Below are 16,537 nucleotides of genomic sequence, written 5' to 3'. Positions count from 1 at the left end.
TCAAACGCGCAATGTGTGTGTTATAATTAGGAATCCAAATGACTGAGGCGAACGAAAGTTTTCTGTGAACAAACGCATAGTACAGTGCAAAAGTATTGGATATTTGGAGGGATTGTTCCAAGCTCACAAGGTCTTGAGGTATATTATCAAGTTATTGGTGAAGGGTTGTAGTTTACAATGTTTGAAACATTTTTGAATTGAATTAATATATGTTATAAAAAACAAATGGCCCTTTGGTACACCGAATGTGATGTCTAAAAACTCTGATTTTTATCCGTCAACTGGTACTCTACCTTTCCTATCACTGCACAATCTAGCCATATCGGACACCGCTACCTCTGCAAGCCTAATCCACAATATCTATCTCGTTGAGTACTTTACTAAGGTCTGTGTATACTACTTCAACCTGACCTTTACTGTCAACTGCCCTAGTAACAAATTCAGAGAAACTTAGAAAGTTCGTTTCGGCAGGCTTTTTTGGGAAAAAAACCATGTTGTTTTTCAATTATTTTATTTTTTGCACTTGGAAAAATACTATCATACATAAGTTTCTCTAGGATTTTTCTAAAGACACAGAACTTGCTTACGAGGGAATATGAGAGACGCAAAGGAGTATATAATTTCTCGCGGTAATGCCGAATTATTTGCACATTTTTCAATAAATACAGGTGGAATGCTATCCGGTCTGGGACAATCTTTGATATAATTCTATGATATTGCTACATGAAAAATCGTTCGCTTTTATTATATTTTTATTTAACTTCAAATCTTGCATACGAATTGCATGATAATTACCTGTACGATGATTACCTGCTTGAATTTCTAGACGCCTGCAGCGAGAATGTTCTGAGCTTTAAGCAGAGTACAGTAATATAGTGATACTCTTAATTTTTTAAGAAGTTTCCGCCTATTGCTGTGTTGCGTTATTAGTAGTGTTATTCATCATAAAAAAAATAACCAAAAATTAATTACTGAGTGAGGTTCACTGTAAGATTTCGGAGGTCAATAACAGGGTAAGACAGTATTATCAACATTAAAAAAAGAGGAACTTATAGCTCCGACAAGGCAAAACAGATGACATTTTTGTATGCAGACAATATAAATTGCTAGATATTATGTTCGGCTGATATTTTCTCGATATTTGACATTTAAAATTTCAGTAATATACGAAAATACGACGCTCTATCGATCTTCCATTTATTTGAAAATACATTATTTAACGGGAAGACGTGACACAGGTACAGACACACACAGCAGCTTACCCCACATCCGACATTCCGAACAAGTATTTTAAAGTATGTTTTCACATAAGATGTCCATAACAACTGTTTTTAGTACCAATATGTTTTTAATTAGTATTTAAAAATTTTCAAATACTAAAAAAATATACTTTATTGCAGTATTTCAGTTATGCTGAAAACTAGGAAAAGAAAAATTTTTGGTGTGTGGATTCGTCATATTGCATATTGACATCTGTCAGTTTTGACTACAACGCTACATGTCACTCAGTATTTGTGCTGTTTTTGTATGGAACTAATAGTCATAAAAAAAGTATAGTAAGCCAACAACTGGATGAACTTCTTCAGAACTCGATCTGCAAAAACAAAATTGTGGCTACAGTGTCGTTCATTAAACTTGTTGCAAAATATACTATTACACATTTGTAAGGTAAGATATTTTATTAACGGGAGTTTCTTTTTAATGGGATATCCAACAATTGATCACTGGCGCGGATTTAGCTATACAAGGTTCTCGCCCGAAAGGTTCGTCCGGTAAGAGCTGTGCCGCCCACGGAAGTTACGACACTGCAACAAACTAAAAAGTCAATACATATTTATTTCTTTTGACTAAACTTCTCATCCCAGAGAACTTGAAAACACTGCAACTGAATGGCTCCAAAAATGCATTTATTTTAGAGTTAGATAAACTAAAAAGCAAGTAATTGTTGGCTATCGACACCTATCTATACATAAGCCAAGAGTTCCATGATTCCAGTCTCTTCCTACCGAGCTATTTTAATATGTGGAAGGCTATGTTGATCATATCGCTACCCTGAAAGAGGCAGCCAAAATTCAACAGATTTGTTTATTCCATAATTTATTGAAATTTTATGGTATAGAATTTAATCTTTCTAAAGGCAAATTGATAAACTTTCATAAATAAAAAACATTCAACGATTTTGCGTGGCGCATGGACAATATTGTATTTTTTATTTCAGATCTAAATAGTTTGTACAGCCTACATTGACAACACAATCAATAATCTCGTCGAATGCTTCAACTAGAACTCTATACTTTTCATTTTACTTTATTTTTTTTATTTTATTTTATTATAGCACATCTGTACAATACAAATTTTATTTTTTACTTAATTTTCCTTAAAAATTAAGAAATTAAAATAACCCAATAAAGAGAAGAATCTCCATAACTAGCCGTCTTTTCCTATTCTAAAATTTTCCATTTATTTTTGGTTACGTCGGTGCCATTCGAGCTTAGATCGTTTATAGCCAATAGTCGCAAGTGCCATTTTATTTATCATTCAAGTTAGTAGTTGATCAAAAACGTCGAACGTCTTGCCTCTCAATCTCAGAGTCGTGAAAAAAAAAACATTAATTAAATTTGAAATTTGTTAGTGAGGCAAGACAAGGCCCACGCTAGCTCACTAACCAATTAGAAAAATTAATAAAGTAAAATATTACTAAATAGAATATAAGCCCAAGTTAAAATGTGGTGGAGGGCACCTCGGTCGGTCCCGGAAGGTGGTAGGTAGGCGCCACGTGATTAAAAAAGAAAACTTGACGCAAGGTTTCCACCTGAAGAAATAAACCAAATGAATGAAGTTTCGGCGGTGTAAAATAACCTAACATGCTATGATTTATTAATGAATTATATATTAAGTTTAAGAATATAAGTTGCGCATCCAGTTCTTTAAGAGAACGGGCCACTTATGGGAGGACGCAGCACTTAAGCTATCAAAACCTCAAGCTCTCCTGAACGTTACTCCGCGGTCTTGTATTATCCCGGTAACCAAGCCACAAGACTGAGTGGTGGCCAGCACGTGAGCGCCCCCGATAACCCGGCAATGTCGGTCAGGAAAGCCAGCTACTGGACAACCAAACACTTACGCATGAGACAGCATACAATGCAAGACACCAACTCTAGCGAAGATCTCTGGTATGGCGATGAAGAAGGAAACAACGTTGAAAGGTTAGTGGCAAAACGGAACAAAGAAAAAAAAACCTAAAATAAAATCGGCATAAATTGAGGAGCACGAATTAGGTGGCAAAATGCCTCCAAGACTAAGTTACCTCGATTCGAGGGTTTTCTGGAAATGCGGAGCAAGACAATTCTTTTTCAAAATCCCTAGTTGTGGAAGATTTCTTTTCCAAACTCCAAATAAATCCAAAAGTATGGAAAGTCACAAATTAGTAACCAATTTAGAGTGTAAAAGAGAGTGTAAAAGCCGGTCGGGCAGACAACCAGTTTTATTGAAAACACCACTCTTGCCAAGCCAATCCATGATACGCCACCAGTAGATCGAACAACTGAACTCTATCTGTGGTGGTGGCTGGTATGGCTAGGTCCAAACAAAATAAACCCATTACTACGACAATTTTCCAGTACACGTTGCGTTAAAAAAATACTAAACTTTCCCATTGAAATATGAAACCGCCAAAAACGATGAAACATAATTCTTCCTGCTTTTGGTTAGTCTAGATATGATTTTTTTTGAAGATATACATAGGCGCAAAAAAAAATTTTTTTAAAACCTTCAAAAATGTATCGAATCCTATATAATTTGAATAATTCGTTGTTTACTTGTCTCATAATTATTGATTTAAAATTAAACTATTGTCGTTTAAAACTTTAGGATCCAAAAATGTGCAAATTACTTTATAAACTCTTCCAGGATCCTGCTTCTAGTGTCAGATGTGGGGTACGTGGAGTGCTATGTTTCACGCCAATTTACCTCTTAAATGTTGTGTTCTGAAAAAATATAGGATCGATGAGCTTCATCGCCGTATATGCATTCGGTTGTACTTTTTTGTCACGGTTTTGTTCCAGTTATGAACAAAGAGACGAGAATAAAAACTCCGCTCAAATTACCAAAACTCTGCAATAATGGAGTTCATCTGCAGTTCGTTACTGAATTTTTAATTGTCGGATTTGGAGGAAATGTAATATCAAATTGCTGTGGATATCGCAAACGAACATGTACAATCGTGGAATTCAAAACGTTTATGTTGTTGTTTGTTTTGTGTTGTGACTGATACAACAAAATACACAGACGTTTTCATGCTTCCAACGCTTTAGGCTACGTTTTCAATAAAGCAAAAGATTAATAAACACAGGTAGAAAATAATTACTTTGGTTTTTGCTTTGTTAGTGTCTCGGTCTGACTTTTAACTGTTTAGAAATGCCTTCAATAAGCTCGCCTTTGATATTTTAATTTTCCGGTACTTTTCAACATAAATATTAGTTAGTTTGAGTCTGACCTCTAATAATTAAAATTGAAATTTAATTCAAACCTAAGTTGGAAATTTGTTTTTTACATTATATGTGTGTTCTGTAAAAATACAGTACAAGAAAACTGGTGTAGAAGATGAAGAAAATATTTTTACGGTAGTTGGTTTAATTATAAAAAATCCAAATATTTGTCAAACAAGTATTTCAAGAACCACTTAAATACCTCCTTATAAAATGCATTTCACTGTAGATTTCGATTACATTTCCTAAATATTTGCTATGCATTTGAGAAATTAAAATTGGTTTACAGTTTGACAAAATTCAAATTATTTAAAAAATTTAAAAAATCTTAACGCTGGGGTATCATAAAGACTATTGAAACGTACACTTATTTTGGTAGTAGAATTCGAAAATGCTACAATATACAGGGAGTTCCTCTTAAAAAATTAAACTTTAATAAGTTTGTGACAACTTGTATAGTTTGAAAGTAACACAAAATTATATTTTGCTTTTACTCACGTTCCCAAACAGAACCACCTAAGCTCTTCATTACGAATTGTTATAATGGAAGAATTATTAATTAATAAAAGTCACCAGATTTTTCTAACAAATAATTTTTGAATATGTTCATAAAAATCCTGTTTCTAAATGTTTTTTAAATTGTTATTAAAAAAATGAATTAAATGAATGTAGAGAGCGGTGTATCTCGTAAGGTCCGAGATGATTTGTCTTATAAACTTCAAAATTCCATGCTGTTTTTTTACTTTTGACTTTACTTTCAAATGAAAAATATTAATGGAATTTTAGGTTTTTATGTAATAAATAACGATTATTAGAATTTCTTTAATAAACAAACAAAAAACAAAGAAACAAGTATTTTGTTATTATTAGAATGGCAATAGAAAGCAATTCCTGCTTATCTTTTACGAATTTGGTAATAAATAATAGTACAAAAATATAAGGTTGTTCGGAAAGTCATTTCGTTTTTTCCGTCAGAGGACTTAATTACGTTTTTTCGAAACCAACTTCACACTTAAGCCGCATAACCATTATATGTCTTGAGAGCTGATATTGCAAGGCTTGTGTGTGAAAAAGTTCTATTAATTCTACGCAGTAGTTTTTGGTTGGTGCCCTTTTAAATATGGAGAGCAATAAGCAGCATTTTCGTCATATTTTACTTTTTTACTTCAGAAAAGGTAAAAATGCTGTCCAAGCGAGAAAAAAATTGACGGATGTGTATGGAGAAGGCGTGTTAACAGTACGCCAGTGCCAGAACTGGTTTGCAAAATTTCGATCCGGCAATTTTGATGTCGAAGATGCACCACGGTCTGGAAGGCCGGTCGAAGCTGACAAAGATGCGATAAAGGCATTAGTTGATGCAAATCGGCGAATAACCACACGGGAGATCGGTGAGAGATTAAATTTGTCGAATTCGACTGTTTATGGCCATTTGAAAGGCATGGGCTTAACCTCGAAGCTCGATGTGTGGATGCCCCATGTCCTTACGGAGCGAAATTTGTGTCGTCGCGTTGACGTGTGTGATTCGCTCCTCAAACGTCAAGAAAATGATCCATTTTTGAAGCGGATTATTACTGGGGACGAAAAATGGGTTGTATACAACAATGTTAAACGCAAGAGGTCATGGAGCAGAAAAGATGAACCGGCTCAAAGCGTGTCAAAAGCCAACATTCACCAAAAAAAGGTGACGCTCTCCGTTTGGTGGGATGTCAAAGGAATCGTTTTTTTTTAAGTTTTTGCCGGACAATACAACGATTAATTCAGAAGTCTATTGTCATCAACTGGACAAATTGAATGATTCACTTAAAGAGAAGAGGCCCGAATTAATCAACAGGAAGGGTGTTGTGTTCCACGAGACCTCACACAAGTTTGGTCACTCGCTAAAAACTTTTACAGCTTGAATGGGACGTACTGCAACATCCACCATATTCTCCAGATCTGGCGCCTTCCGACTACTATTTGTTCCGGTCCCTGCAAAATTTTTTGGATGGCAAAACCTTTACCTCAAATGAAGATGTCAAAAACCACCTGAACCAGTTTTTTGCCAGCAAGGACCAAAACTTTTATGGGAGGGGAATTATGTTACTGCCAGAAAGATGGCAAAAGGTGTTGGACCAGAATGGCCAATCTATAATTTAATAAAATATTTATTCATTATACGAAAACTGTCTTTCATGTTCCCCAAAAAAAACGAAATGACTTTCCGAACAACCCAATATTTTTTTTAATTATAAGTGTCGAGTCTCTTTTCAACTAGGTAAGTTGCAGTTACAGTTCGTACTCTTCTTAGTCACTCAATAATTTCATTTAATAATTAAATGAACTTTTTCGTCTTTGAATACTGGAATTTAAAACCGATGATTTAAAAGTATATCGAAAATCTAATTTTATAACACATTGTATGAAATATAACGCTTGGGTTTTTCGGAACAAAATGAAAATACATTTCTTAGAAAGTACGAGGGCATCAATAGGCAACAGCACATCAGAGACGCAGTCGAAGTATTTCATTTCGTCCCGTTTCTGAAAACACTTAAAGCCGGAGTTTCGCTGGAATTTAGAGGTTTTAATGTTTGAGACTTTTGCAGGTTTCGCAGTCTTTTCTCGATTCTGCGAAATATCGATTCCAGAATATCAAAGGAATTATGGTCGTCTTGGAGTAGTTCTAACGAGTAAATATTAATTTCAGAGGCGGATCTATTCTAATCTAGTAAGTTGCACTCCATTGCTCGATTGAAATTAATTTACTAGACGGACAAATAATTAAATTTGCTTCAAAGCAAACCCATAATATCAAAATGTTTATTTAAAAAAAATACGTACATCTAACACAGGCACAAATAAAAAAAGTTTCCATTTTGAACTTGGCTGCTTCCAAGACTTAAATGATTTCAAAGTTGCGATTGAGCAATATTTATCGAAATAAATAAAAATATTAAAAGGGCTATTTTTAATACCTCACTGAACTCAGCGCAAAAATCCTAAGAACACATTTCACTGTTTTGACGTTGACTAATATAAAAAAACTAAAAACGTCTTGTCATATTTCACAAATTTGAATATTTCCTTCCAAAATGCGCAAACGTCCATTGTCTGTACTTCTAATTTAATTAATGTCCACTACGTGCTTACACTTGAAAGTTGCTGTTAGAGAACTGATAAATTTTGAGTTTTCTTGAACTTTTATATTTACTATAACCCATAATACACCTGTAAGCGTGTGTTAGAATATGACCAGACACCCTGTATATATAGCCGGCTGTCACCAAGAGGTGAGGTGAGCGACCTTTGCGGCTTAATGACCAGGCTTAGCTATTACATCGATAGCTCTTAACTTATTTTAGTTAATTTATATCTGCTGATGATAGCTAGTCAAACGCGAATCCAGTAAGTTAGATATATGAGTTGTAGGTGTAAACTTGAAATTGTATTGACATTCCACCACAGGTTCCAGTTTTCAGACTCATGGCAATTTGTTGTTCTGACGCTATTAAATTAAACTGCGGGATGGATTTCGTGATTCTATGAGCAAAGCATTCTTATATACTTTTGTATATACGTAGTTCATCTCTCTGAACCATATATGGATCATACATCACAATAGTTGGGTTCCTAAGATAACATCCATATAACTATTAGAGATGTAGTGGCCCTGCCTATCCTGGTAATACTGGAACCTATGAGGCAACTATGAAAATAAAATTGAGAAAATCCATTCAATTTCGTTTTTACCAATGACCTTGCAGCATTCAATAACCTACATGGTCGCTGAGACATCATCAATAAGTTTGGATGCGGCATTTTTACGGTACTATTTTCTCAAAATGGGTCTAGATCTCGTCTAGCAAAACGAGTTAAGTGTGTGAAAATCACTGTTTAGAAAGAAAACGGCGCAAAGTGTCGCGAAGTTTGTGAAATGCACGGAAAACAATCAGCTTCTCCACGAAAATATCAATATTATCACTATATCCACTACTCTTTACCGGTGTAGGCTTATACATTTAAATTTAACGACGGAGATGTATTTAAATCCAATTGGTTATTAAGTAATAGGTTCGAATTATCTCATTTTATTAATCTCCATAGATTCCAACAAATTTAGTTTTTTGCTTTTTGTTTTATAATGTAAAATAACCATATTATCGTCAAACTTGTGTATTTCTGAATTTAAATGAATGGCATAGTTAGAATCCGAAGTTTTATTTATATATCCTCTTATATGTTCATTCATGCGTTTTTTAAATGTTCTACGTGATATACATTTTGGAACATGATCCACATTTCAACTTATTTTTCGTGATTTAGTTTTATTGTTTTTAACCAATTTCCTAATGGTGTTTTCAATTTTAGATAGATGTTTCGAAATTTTCTTGCTAGGTATTTTATTGGTTTATAAATTTTGGGTTCGGTATTTAATATGGGATAGATACAGTTCTGAGTTATTTGAAACTGTTTTTTATTTATAATATTATCCATGAACGAGGGTTAATAGCGTAACCATTGTTAAATGCTATTTGTTTTATAATATTTAATTCTTTTTCGCTTGAAGGAAGTGAGCAAAGTTGATAAGAACTAAAGTTTCCTAAGGATAAATCCACAAAACTAGTTTTAGGTTTAGTAGTCGCTCCTCTCCGATACTGGAAGACTGAATTGGAATTATTCATTGGGCATTATTTGCTATCTGTCTCATAAATTTCGACAAAAACAAAAATCAACCCTGATTCGATCCTCTCTTAAAGTGCCTTTCGACGATGAAGTGCGTACCATCTGACAACCGCTTGAAAATTTGCAATGGGTCATGCGACATTTCTACCAGAGGGTCTTTAAGCGCCAGGGTACCTTCACGGCTGAATGACCATCTGCTCTCGATGACTAGCGAAACTAGGGTCCAGAACGTTATATAATTTGTGGTGTAGTTGTGGTTGTAAACTCAATATTGTATCGACCTTTCTACGCAGGTTCCAGAATTGGGTCTATGGACGATTTGTCATTTTGACGCTATCAAAGGAAGTTAAGTAGTGGAAAAGAGTACTTTTTTCCAGTGTTCTTCACGCAACTTGAAAGTTATGGGTTGGGCATTCTTGATTCCATAAGCAAAGCGTACTTTTGTATGCACGTGGTTGATCTCTCTGAACTATACACGGAGCTCATACTAAATCACAATGGCTAAAGTTGCTAAAAAGAATTGTTAATAAATAAATAAACAAAAAATACAGAGTTGCCCGAGATACGAATGGAATTTCCGGGTCATTCATGTAATGTCGCATTAGTAAATTAGCTATCAGACGGTAAACATCGCCAAGTAGTCGGCCTTCTCGCGGATTAATATCTAACAAGAAATCTCCCAGACCGAAAGGCTAAACGCGGTATCCCATTATGTACCAAATCATTCGGCGCAGTAATTCACATATATTTCTCTCACTACAATAAGCGGAATTTTCGTCGTCGGTGGCCATTCCTGGATCAATATTTCCTCACCGAGTCCTGGGAAAGCGTGTGCGCGCGACTCGTTAGCCCGTCCGAGCCCGCCATTACAGTTCCAGTAATCATAGCGCCAGGTCGTGTCGCGTTTCCGCACCAAAGCGGACACTGCATGCGGGATCACACATTCCGCTACCCTTTTTTCGCACTGTAAATCCGCTGCACGCGCGTCCGGGTGGTGTCCCAGCCACTTCTTTTGGTGTATGGTGTAAGGAACAGTGGCCTCGGATGATCTCGTACGCGCCTCTCGTCGGTAAGTCTCCTGCTGGTGTGGACTATTTGCTTGCCTTGCGGGTTTTTTGTTTTGAGCGCATCAGCATCCGCGAGGGATTCAACAGGATGGAGTCGTGCACGACCTTGGGTCCTTGTGCTTTGTGGCGATTTGTTGTAACGCTTGTTCCGTAGATGTACACCATCTCGGTTGTTTATCCAGATGCTGCAGCTTCGTAATACTGTACAATTTTTACTTGTTATGTTATGTTGATAATTTATCCCCGTTGTTCTCCTCTTCTCTAAGGTGGGCTGGATCCAAAATGTGGCACGTAGTGGCACAAAATCTCAGGTCTAACACAAATAATTGTTTATTTTTTTATGTGATAAATATTATGTTTGTTATTTACCGAATATTCTTCATTCGAGGTAAGTGACCGGAAAGAGGAAGGGCACAGAATGACAAAGGAATTAATACCAAAAACAGAATTAGACAAACAATTTTCGAAAATATTTTTACTAGTCTCAAGTGTTCGTATACCCTATACAACTCGTCACAAACGTGCATTGTATGGAGCATAGCAAAAAAAAAAACGGTCATACAAAAAATGAATGGTTAATATGTAATAAAAAAAAGCATAATAAAATTACTAAGATAAGGTCAAATACTTATTACTTGCCAAATGTTATTTCGGCCAATACAACCGCTATCTATCTCAAATGTACCAAGTATGGCTTCGTTATATTATAATCGATACTCAATTCACTCAACCGTAGTTTAATGCTTAATAATTCTTAATTAGTTTTGTTACAAGTTAATCGATTGTTTAGGTCTGCTAAACTAAACACAATAAGAAAATTCAATTTTCATCAATTCAAAATGACGTTTTCTTGCACTTTTGGGTGAAAAAGAACTATTTAATTTCACATTTTTTAAGATATTGCTTCTTAAAATTCTGCTTTCTATGCTATAAAGTGAAATCTTTAAGATTTACAATATTTTTAGTCTCAATTTACTTGACCTTTACTTTTGACTTAAACGCACTTTAAAGTACCATCGTAATATTGAACATCTTAAGAAATTATATTTATTGATCAATAAAGTGGGATTTACTAGTTCCTTTTGGTTCAAAATTTTGCTCTTCTCCGTTTTCAATTTCTTTAACGCCTTTTAGTACTATATGATAATTTAGAAATCATGGATCTCTAATTTTTCTCCGAAAAATATTACTACTGTCTTAAACATCAGGCGCAGGCGATGGGATTCCCTGGCTTATTTAACAACAAGAACATCAACATATGAAAAAGGATTAACACTAACGATTTATGATTCTAAACGAATGATAAGGCAGTGCAAATTTAAAATTCCAGCCAAATATCTCAAAAACTGGAACCGGAAGTATAAAGTAAAAATTAAATAATGTTAAGATTGCAATATGATCATTGTTTATTTTAACTTTTGGTCGTGAAGTATGTCATTATAAATTTAAAAGCTGAATTGAAGCTCTTTTAAGAAGATCCTTTGTTTAAATTAAAATCTTATATAAACATATATCCCTAGGAGATTTATGGCCTAGATACACTATGTCGCTTTTAAGATTTTTCCAGTTTTGTGACGATTTCGATAATGCTGAATTGAGATTTGGTGTACCTATTATACAAACTCAGATACATGATTTATTTGCACTTATTGATTGCCGTTTAAAGATATCTCATGTGCAGGAAAGTCCGAGATTGGTAAAAAAAAATAAAATGGTAAAAAAAATTGAGCACATACCTAATGTGCCGCGAAGGTAAGTTTATTAAAGACTTAATTTTTTATTTTGTCTATGTGCTCAAGAGACCGCTGACCCTTTTAAATCGCAAAACCCTCACCTATCGTCGTCTGCTAATTATTATAAAAGATATAAAGGTCACGCCGGATTAAAGTTTAAGTGGAATATTATTTTAACCGCCCAGCTGTTTTAGTAAATAAGTGGTAAAACCGAGTTGGTGCCAATTCCTTTGGATGAGTCTATAAAGAAATTCGGGGCATTCTACTTGTAATTTCGATTTTGATAAATGCGAATAGAAGAGGTTTTACATTTTATTTAGTTTGATGGTAGTTTTGGTTAGTTGGAAAAGCACAAGTGCCCATACAAACTCAAGTAAACAGTTATTGAAACTGGGATAGGCAAATGAGTGATTAACTAAAACTAAATGTCAAATATAGGTCTAAGAAAATTGAAATCATATCAAAAGTAGTGTGTGCAGCACACACATCCACATTTAATCGGGTGGAATCACTACTTCATTTTATCAAACAAATCCGGGTTTTTAAACGGTATTACGAGGAAATTTTAATGCCGCAGCCATTAAATTGATGTTAACTCATTTATCTCTTGTCGACTTTAATTAATTTATTAGGCAAAAGGATGAAAAACTAATCGGATATGCAATCTTACGGATTAAAATGAGCTAGCAATTAATAAAGAATTTTTGCATATGCGTTTTATTAAATAAAACTAATTTTGATAAACAACATCTAGCAAAAATTATTCGATTGGTTTGCTCTCTACTGTTTGCATTATTCGTTACCAATCTATTGAGGATCATGGTGCGAAAAATATTATTTATTGATTTTTCACATTATAGTCTTTTATTAACAGTATACATAATCGTCATGGTATTCTACTGTGACCTTTTTATTAATCAATTAATATAAAATTTGTGAATGGCGTTAGTCTGTCGATTAAAAGTTTTGCAAAGCAGATAATACCTATGGTACACGTAAAACCATGTTGGCTTTACCTAAATTATATTTTTTCTTGTGTCAAGAAACATATGTTTATTATAAGACTATAATTGAATAAAGAGCCTTTCTTGTGTTTTTCTTAGTAATATTGATAGGTTATTGAATTGTAAAAAGAGATTAGATGAAGATTTTAAAAGCTATATTTTTATTTGCCAAAAATAGTTAACAAATTCACTTTTAATTTGTAACAGTTCTGTGAAATTATCTTAAAAAATGTCGATTTTCACGAATTTATGAGCTTTAACCATATAATAACAACTTAAATTTTATTTAAATTTATATAATAACATGTTATTATATAAATTTAAACTGAAATATAGTGTTCAAGCGTCTTTGTTAAAATAAAATATACAAATAATTTTTATCACGAACCATTTCTCTCGTAGCGCCAGTTGAACTTTTTACTGCTAATTTCCAAATAAATTACGAAAGTCGAGGCGCGGAGTTTTATTTTTACCCACTTAAAGCGTAATTTAGAGCTTTTATATCCATTTAGGATCGTCAAATCTGATTTACAGTTATAATGCTGAACTGTAAATTTAATTAGTACAAAGGAGCTTCAGTCCGTCAATTGCATTTTTTTTTGGTTAACATGTACATGAAAATCTGATTTCAATTTTTTTGATGCGCAAATTCTTACTTACAAAATTTATTTTATTTTTTCTTTAAAATAAAAGAAAATAAAAATTTTCAAAGAGCTAATTTTTACAAAACTTCTGGATTCCTCCTGCGTCGGTTTTTGCTGAGTCGAACTTGCTGACATTTCGCCAATCATCAGAGCTTGACTGAAACTATCTCGCATTTTACTCTGTACCTGGTTATATATTGTTTGAGGTTGTTTGAGGGGGGCGCAGCTAAATGAGAGGCATAAAGACCGTCTCGGATGACTGATTCCCATATTGGTGACAGGTAGAAACCTGAGTCGCGGTTAAGATTGTTAAGTTGTGTATAGATTTCTATAGAGTCTCGGATTTTCCGTTGGTAGAAGAATTTTAGTTTTATCGAATAAAATTTTATGTCCGATTTCGTGATTGTGTTCGGCAACTGCTGATGAGTTTAGTCTTAGTCATGAGGCTCTTTCATGTTCTTTGAGCCTAGTTGATATTTTTCGTCCGGTCCCTCCACTGTATTCTTTGCCGTATATGCATGGAATGCTGCAAACTCCTGGCATCTCAAATGGAATTTTGTCTTTGACGGATCAAAGATGTTGAGAGATTTTAGGACAAGTGGTAAATCTAGTTTTGACGTTATATTTCTTTAGAACTTTTAGTAGTGATGAATGTAAGGACCACATTGCTATTGGAAAAAATCTGATCTCAAGTTATCGCAAAAAACTGGAAATTTTTGCCCCTTCAATGGACTCCATTTCTTCTTTGGTTATTTTTATCTTTTTGATTAACGACAGCTGAGTTCAGAATTTTTCAAACTATATCTTCAGGTTGGTCACACAGTGCGTGGTTCCGTTTTTTTTTCTAGTCTTTGCAGAACGAATTTTGAACATTTTTGGCTAGTTCAGCTGTTCACGAGAAAGTTGTTCAGTATTTGTAAGTTGACCAGAAATATAAAAGTTTTGGAGAAGATTCAATAAATATTTTGCACTAATGCAAACCACAAGCGTTCAGAATGTTACTTTAGAAGTCAGTTTTATTACGCACAATTGTGAGCCACTTCGGACATTTCCAATACGGATTAAGTTAAAGAAAAACAAATTTTCATTAGTTTATCAATGCCCTTGCTGTTTAAAATAGCAACCATCAAATTTATACCTAGTGCGTTCTGTTTACTGATTTTAAAATAATCACGTACACGAAAACAAATCTAAAAATAGATCTCTATCAGCAACATCAGCACTAGAATTAATTATTGCGAAAGTTTTGTCTCTGCATTGAGTAAACCTCGTTAGTAAAACAGTGCGTGGGGTGCCTTCATTTGTAATTACTTCGGGTCGCATTTCCCGCCTTTGCAAATAAAACACAAGAGATATTCTGTAGGATTTTCCTAGAAAACTGGAAGGCGTTGTTTTGTTTTCTTAATGTTTCAACTGGCAAAGCTATTACGAATCATCCAGTCGTGGTTGTTTCCACAGCGTCGGTGATGTGAGGGGTGGAGGAGGGGTTCTAGCGCCTCTCAAATAGTTTTGATTAGGTGGAAACTGCTTTGAAAGTGTTTAAGAGATGTGCTGAGATAACTTCAATATGTTGTTAATCTTCCATAAGCACTTTCATACCCGAGAAAAAGTTTTTTTATAACGCCAAGGATCAATCAGAGAAAATATTTTAGGCCTAATTTAGTATTTTTTCGGTAATGTATTCATCATTCACCAGCTCAGGGATAAAAAGTAAAAGCCTACAGCTATATAAAAGTAATATTCTTAAAATATTTATAGGGAGTAAAAGGTTTATTTTTTGTTTCCGTTTCCTCAAACGTTTTTAGAAATACTGCAATTAAATATTAAATTTGAGAAATGTATGCTAATAATTATTTCTTTTCTTACCAATCGATATTATTAGGTGAAACGCAAAACAACAACTTGGCGGTGACTCCTGCAGGATCTTTTCCAAATGTGATTTTTCTGGAATATTCTAGATCCGATACATCATGGAATATAAATATTTCGTTATCTCTACACAAATTTCTTTAATATTGTACTATCTCTAGCTTGTCTCATCATTAATGTTTTATATATTAATATAATGAAATCGCACAGTCTCTAACAATAGTTATACTGTCAATAAATTTGTTGTGATTTTGTATTTAAAAGGTTTCAAACAAAATAATACTCTTTATTTGGCTATGTTGCCTGCGAATGCTCCACTAAGTTTCTTTGGTTTCGGTCTAGTTTTTTATTGATTAATAAACATGTGAAAAACTGTGAAACTGACCTTGCTACCAAGTGCAAGACGAAGTGCACTTTTTTCCTCTCAGTAATTCGTTTGGGTCATACAAAAATGAATTTCCTATAACTTTTTAGTACATAACTTTTTTTTCGATCGATCATCATCATCGCTGCATTCAACTTACTGCAGAACACTAGAGAAAACTTCTTCTTCTTCAGGTGTCTATTCGTTTCGAATATTATCGATCATTTTGGTTATGATGCCTTGTCCACGGCTGCTCTGAATAATTTAGTGGTTGTTTTGGAAATGATATTCTTCACCTTCCAGGTCCTACCGTAAACGTTTCCTTGGAGCATATCCTTGAGAAGGTGGTATTTGCTCTCGTACTCAAGTTTTCTTGTTTTTATAGTGCTTATCACTCCCTTTTCCTTGTTCATTCACTCCAGCACTGACTTATTTGATACCCTGTGCACACATGAGATCCTCAGAATTCTTCGGTACAGCCACATTTCAAATTCTTTCAGCTTTTTTTGTGTTGCCTCTATCAGTGTCCACGACGCCACCCCGTAGAAGAGTGTCGAGAAAACGTATAATCTTAAGGGTCTGATTTTGATGTTGAGATCTAGATTGTGGTTTTTAATAAGCTTTGACATTTTGATAAAGGCTTGCCTTGCTTTCTCTATTCTGCACTTAATCTCTTGAGAGTGATCCCATTATTCATTAATCGTAGT

The 16,537-nt window shown here is 34.2% G+C and overlaps 1 protein-coding gene across 4 annotated transcripts in view; it reads left to right on the top strand.

Annotated features, from left to right (window-relative positions):
* Nucleotides 1-10,012: 10,012 nt before the first annotated feature.
* Nucleotides 10,013-16,537, top strand: part of LOC132702830 (regulator of G-protein signaling 11) — a 161,104-nt gene continuing 154,579 nt past the window's right edge. For 3 of the 4 annotated variants that reach the window (XM_060671641.1, XM_060671643.1, XM_060671640.1), the window contains exon 1: nt 10,013-10,218. The gene's annotated coding sequence lies outside the window, so the exon portion shown is untranslated. The remainder of the gene's footprint in view (nt 10,219-16,537) is intronic. The other variant, XM_060671642.1, reaches the window with a different exon arrangement.

The sequence above is a fragment of the Cylas formicarius genome, unplaced genomic scaffold, assembly GCF_029955315.1.
Source record: "Cylas formicarius isolate icCylForm1 unplaced genomic scaffold, icCylForm1.1 PGA_scaffold_6__28_contigs__length_40554024, whole genome shotgun sequence".
Lineage (NCBI taxonomy): Eukaryota > Metazoa > Arthropoda > Insecta > Coleoptera > Brentidae > Cylas > Cylas formicarius.
Note: the sequence above shows the minus strand (reverse complement) of the source record. Positions and strands in the feature narration are given on the sequence as shown.